The sequence below is a fragment of the Ananas comosus genome, linkage group 1 (genome assembly GCF_001540865.1).
Source record: "Ananas comosus cultivar F153 linkage group 1, ASM154086v1, whole genome shotgun sequence".
NCBI lineage: Eukaryota > Viridiplantae > Streptophyta > Magnoliopsida > Poales > Bromeliaceae > Ananas > Ananas comosus.
Genome location: NC_033621.1, coordinates 1,984,172 through 1,990,411, shown reverse-complemented (window position 1 = coordinate 1,990,411; position 6,240 = coordinate 1,984,172). Strand labels below are relative to the sequence as shown.

General features: G+C 30.2%; 1 long non-coding RNA gene across 9 annotated transcripts in view; it reads left to right on the top strand.

Annotated features, from left to right (window-relative positions):
* Positions 1-6,007, top strand: part of LOC109711625 — a 17,482-nt gene extending 11,475 nt beyond the window's left edge. For 4 of the 9 annotated variants that reach the window (XR_002216651.1, XR_002216649.1, XR_002216650.1 and 1 more), the window contains exon 6: positions 5,555-5,998. This is a non-coding gene — a long non-coding RNA (uncharacterized LOC109711625). Of the gene's footprint in view, positions 1-1,530; positions 1,554-1,804; positions 1,911-2,166; positions 2,298-4,032; positions 4,352-5,554 lie in introns of those variants that run through there. The other 5 variants (XR_002216660.1, XR_002216648.1, XR_002216659.1 and 2 more) reach the window with 4 other exon arrangements.

The following is a 6,240-nucleotide window of genomic DNA, read 5'->3' as shown; positions in this document are numbered from 1 at the left end:
TCCAGATATTATCAAATACGAAGACGCCTATATATTTTCACCCCTATTTAAGAGGCTGTTTGTTAAAATATTTCTAGACTAAAAATAAATTTTCTGCTTTTTTTTGTAGATTTCTTAAAAAAAGAGCATTTTTATTTTCCTCGCTTGGAAAAGGTGGAAAGTGAAAACTCGCTCCACATTCTCACGTGTCTATGCGATTCACGAGATTTTTTTAAAATTTGTGAACAGCGTTAATTTTGATCTGTATTCTCCTAACTGTTTCAATATAATATATTATCTAAAATATAATATTTTTTAACTAGCAAGCATATAATGTATATTAATGAAAAAGTAAAGATATATATCTTAACTTTAATAAACTTCTTTGTCGTTTTAGCCTATTTACATTTTACTTGTTTTTAGTTGAAAAATTACACTTTAAAATTTACCTTTAAATATAAATTTTATAAACAAATATTAAATAGTTTTTTAAAATTTTCTACTTTCAATATACGTAGCGAGTATGGACCGAAAAATATTTTTATTTTATAGTAAACCAAACATGAAAGACCATAAAAAAAAAAATTTCATCGAAAAGTTATTTTTTATAATAATTTTACGTGAAACCAAACACATTTTTAATTATCTAACAGCTAAATATTGCTGACGCAGTACCTTACATATAACTACGTTATAAATTATCATACTACCATATTAGCAATGTATGAGTCATTATTAATTAACTAAATTAAGCTGTGAGACTTGATACTAATAATTTAAAAAGATTGAGTCAGAAATTATTATTTATTAGAGTTTGAATTCTAAAGTGTTAGATGCCCCATAATTTGAGGACCAAAAGCTAACTTAAACTCATTTAAATAATCAATCCGATAGTAATAATGTTTATATAATTAAACTTGACTGAAAATTTTTATTAGACTTGTAGATCATAGATCGGTAGATGCTTTTTTTTTTATTTTTTCTCGTCTCTTCTACGCTCGAATGTAATTTTGGCAGCAAAACAAAAAAAAAATAAAAAAAACTCCAATGATGCTGAGGGAGAGAGAATAATTGATCTTAAATCTAAGTAAGCTGATATAATTTTATTAGTGTACTAAATCTATCTATAAATCTATAAATCTATAAACTAGTATGAATCCCTAATATTTTCACCACGTGTCAAGCCTTCCTTCACCCTCATCTACTTATTTTTTAAACTGAACTATTTCTTTTGAACCAAACCGATTCTAACATTTAAACCAAACTGAACCGTTTCTAACATCTAAACCGAACTCTTCACTATGTTTTTGAACCTCTGAACCGAACTGAACTATCTCTGAACCGAACCGCTCACTACGTCTTTAAAACTCTGAACCGAACAGAACCGCCTCTCTTTTTTCTGGTTTTTTTACGCCAAGGAGCATTTCACCTCCCCTCCCTCCGCGTCGTTCCTTTTTCCCCCATCCGTTGCTTCTCCCCTCCTTTATGCGTCGTTCCCTCTCCGCGTTCTTTTTTTCTCCCCCCTTCTTCTCTCTCTTAGTTTTTTTTTTTTTCTCCTACCCCCTCCTCGCCCGGTGAGTTCGCCGAAACCCTAGCTCGGAGTCTCTAATTCAAAAGATGACAAAACGAAATAGAATCTCCGATGAGCGAGTCCGATATTTATATTTTAGATAAAATAAAATGCGTTCGATTCTTAGTTTTCTTTTATGAGATTCTTTTTTCAAGTAACTATTAGCAAAAAAAAAAAATTTTGAATCCAATCAATATAGACAAAAGAATCTAATGAATCAAAACCTGGGCTATGGTTTGGGAATCATCCTTGCAGGAGGAGCTGATGGTGTTCTTGCCGGATTTGTTGAAGAAGAAGCTAATCGAATGACTTCTTCGGTAGAAGAAGCTAATTGGACCGCGATTATATACAGATCGAGAGGGTAAGTTTGGAAAATGGAAAACCCTAAACCTAATTATTCTTTTTATTTTTTTTCCAATCACGAATTCTTACTATGTATCCATCTAGGATTTAATTTAATTTAATTTATTTGCATTATTTGGATTAATTTTGAGGTTAGTTTTGATTTCATAATTGATGCAGTGGTTGTATCCATCTGGATTTGATTTATGCACATTATTTTGATTAATTTTGAGGTTACTTTGATTTCGTAATTGATGAGGTGGTTCTGGTTGCAGATTTGGAACAACCCTGCGACTTCTGGCAAAATCCTGCAAGCTTCCATGAGGTTTTCATCGTCATTGTCGTTATCATCTTCATTATCATCCCCGTCTTCGTACACCCTTTTGGAGTTTTTTCTTTTGGCATGGTAATTCTGGGCAGTTATCTGTTTTGAACGGTCATATTGGTTAGTTCAATTTATAGATTTTACTACCGGAGAAAAACACACTTGAAGTTTTATTTTCCAAAGTATTGTATTGTTGTTCAGTTTTGTAATGATTTGATAACAATTGAATTCAAGAGCGCCTCAGAAGAAATGGTTAGATGTCATTTTTTGTGCTTCTTCGAAACTTAAAAATGATTCGAAGTCATCTTTCCCGATGGTAGATGGCATATATATTTTGTTTCTTCTTTATGGCTCTTTTGTTTTGAGACAATTAGAGCTATTGTTGAATAGCTCTAATAGATTGTTCATTAATTAAAGAAATATTGATCAAGATCTGAAAATCAAATACCGCTAGATAGTATTGAGTTATGTTTAGATCAAATGAGATTGCATAGAAGCAATTTAATTTAGTGTTAGATTTCTTAAACTACATCAAGCCAATTATATTTATTTAATGAAAACATGGCTGAGGAATAGTGTAGCATTCCAAAGGAGTTCTTCATTTGGAGATGGTGTCATCGTTGTGCTGTTATATCTTTATAATTTTTATTGCTACTTTTCGTTTTGATGGAAAATTTGGATCTATTGTGATCAATAATTGACGTTAAATGTGTATATAGGATTAAATTACTATAAGTATGAGGTCCGATTAATTCTAAAAACCTCCAAAATTAGACTTTTGCAATGGGAAAGATATTCTTCTCTTTTTAATTTTAGGCCTTCGTAATGCTTGAGTTATTTTGGTTTGAAAAAGGCCTTATGTTGTGTTGGATTTTTTTAAAAAAATTGTATCCTGATCATTCTTTTCATAAGATTTTAGGGTAGTATTTTTGATAATGGAGAAAATTAATTTTGATTTTTGTGATTTTGTTTTTACAGATGCCTTGCTATGCATATAGTAGCTAATGTTCTTATTATCAGCTCTCAGTGGGTCCATCCATATCTGCTAGTTCAAATAGTATAGTTTTCTAGATGCGGTGCACTTTTTTACTCTTAAAAGTGATATAGGCACTTTTGATAGTTATGGTTTGCTTAGTTTTGCATGTTTATTTGTCTTTCTTTAACTATTTATTTCATTCGAGGCATTCTGATTCAAGAAGGTGCAATTGCCTTTTTCTCTAACGAAAGACAAATGATTTTACCTTTTATTAAAATTTTGAAGTTTGTACTAATATTATTCTTTGAGTTTTGCTTTAGTTTTTACATATTTTACTACTCAGTTTACAAATTTGCTTTGAGAATCAAATAAATATGATCTTAATATCAAGGATATTTTAGTTATTACAATACTATTAATAATATATGAATAGTGTTTGCTACCTATTTTTTAGTCCTTGAATCCTAGGGTTGAGTGGAGTATATAAATGCAATAGTCGAAAAAGCTTTCGATGGTCTTCATATTTTGCCTTTGTTGTCTTATTCTATTGATGTTATTTTGAGGTGCAATATCCCAACTTTGATGCACAAGACAATTAAGACAATAATTTTTTAAAACCCATTGTATTTACTAAGTTTTGCAATATTTTTGTTGTATACATCGGTTTTCATGTTACAGATATGTTTGTGTTGCCTGTGTGCTTTTCTTAATGTGTGTGTGTATAAAAGAGAGAGAGAGAGAGAGAGAGAGAGAGAGAGAGAGAGAATGTTGATTTATTGATGCAAAGTGTTTGGAGCTCCTGATTGAAGCTAAAATCTTCTTAAATGTTTAATTTCTTAGGTTTCTTCTGACAGTATCCAACAACTAGCTTAGTTGGATATGTGGTGCTGATCTCCAATTCGGTCTATCAAGTTTTCTTCACTTGGCGTGATCTCAAGGTACATCAACAATTTATTTTTAATTATATATTTTATCCATATTGGTGCTTTTGATCATGGTTTGATCTATTATGGCTTGCAAAGAAATATTTCATTTAGAAAAAATTTGGTGACATGCATCAACTATTAAGCTCAAGGGTAAATTCATCAAGTACCGAATCTGCTAGGAGGATGATGAAGCCAATTTGGAGACCCCTTGCACGTACTATGGCAGCTTAAAGGTGAATAATTTTTTTGTGACTCTATACGTTCTTTAGTCTTTATAGTCAATTTTTATACTTATTTTATGTGGCCTGAGAGAATCGTACGACGTCAAAGATAATTTTCCGGTTGAGGTCAATTTCTATTCTTTTTTTTTTGGTGACTCTGTATGTTCCAAATACTTTTTCGGTTGATGAAACTGCTAATTTGATTAACCATAACAGTTGATAGTTAACAGACCTATTAATTTTTTTTTATGAATCTGTGATTCAATTTAGCAAATTAATTCATATTAAGATAATTAAAAGTTAATGGTATGTCACTTAGAAGAAAAATAGTTGAGAGCTCTGTTGCAAAATTGGCTTATAGTTGAGACTGATTCCATGTAGTTTTACCCCTTTTTTTTATTGTACTTAGCTTCCGTAAAATCTAATAGATTCCATTACAATTATTGGAAAATACTCAATTTAAGAATATTATGTCAAGTATAGAATCAATAATTGGGAGTTGAAATTAAAAAAAAAGGTTCAAGACGCCTATTTCCAAATCACCCAAAATGTGACGATTTGGATACATTGTGGTATTTTTTTATTTTTTTATTTTGTTTTCAACAATATTTACCAATTGGTCATAGAAGCTTAAGATAGCTTAAAATTGAAGATAACAAATTCTAGGAAGTGATACTTGATCATGTTATTTGGTTATCATTAGTAGATTATTTATTTTTATTTTTCTTGAGTTTTCATTCTATACTTGATTAAATGTACTTAATCTAGAAAATACTTGGAGTAAGCTTCTTATTAGTAAACCAGGAAGCTCGAATGAAAGTAATATTTAACATTCCAATCTTTTATATTCAATACAAGGTTTTAAGTATATCTTTTTATTTCCCACATTAGTCTTCTTCCTAACTGGTGTTGGTGCCATGATAAAAAATTTACTAGGTCATTCTCTTTTAATTCTTCTGTATCAAGGCCCTTACATACAAAGGCAACTGATTTTGTCTTAGATCCACAAATTAAACCATGCAAGATCTTTGATTAATACCCTTAATTTTACATTTGTGGATCAACAATTTTAATCTAATTGTAAAGCTCTTCCACAGTTGCTTATTTATAGGACTCTTATGAATTTTAAGTATTTTTATAGTTCAAAGAGATCAAACTAGATGCCTTATTAATTAATTATCATCAATAACTAACTTTAGTAATATTTCTTATCAGGAAATATTTGCAGAGGCAACAAATTTGTAATTTGAGGAATATTGCTTCAATCCAGTGTGTGATATCATTGAATCCTCTACAGTTGTATTTTTTTTTTCTTTGATTTGTATGAGTTGCGATGATACAAAAAAAAGTATAAAAAGAATATTTTACCAAAAAACTATTAGTAAGAAAATTATTTCATCTCTTATACTATTATCTTTAGTATCACAAACAATGATCCCTATAGCTACAATCTATGAGTATAAACGTGTTACGATAGTTGTGGGGCGAGTGATGTTGAATTTATGAAGGCAAAAAACTTATTTACTGTAACATTTTCTTAGCTATTTCTATGCAGACATTGAACATTTTGTATATAGGAATACTTTCGCAATGCGCCTGCCCCGTTGTCTTTACTATTATGTCTATCAATCAAGTTGGATCTATATGATATTTCATTAACTATCAAAATCCGTGCTGGCTATACCTTACTGCACAACCCTTTTATTGGTTATAGTTGCTTTAGTATATTTGATAAATGCAATTGTCAAGGAACAAATTTTGATCAGTTGACGTCGTATGAAAATTTTCATTTGAGTCACAATGCGCCTTCCCCAATGGCTATCATCTTAGATTTTATTACTTCTATTGATATTTTATAATTCATAAATTTTATTGCAATCCTACAACTAGTAAGGAATTAT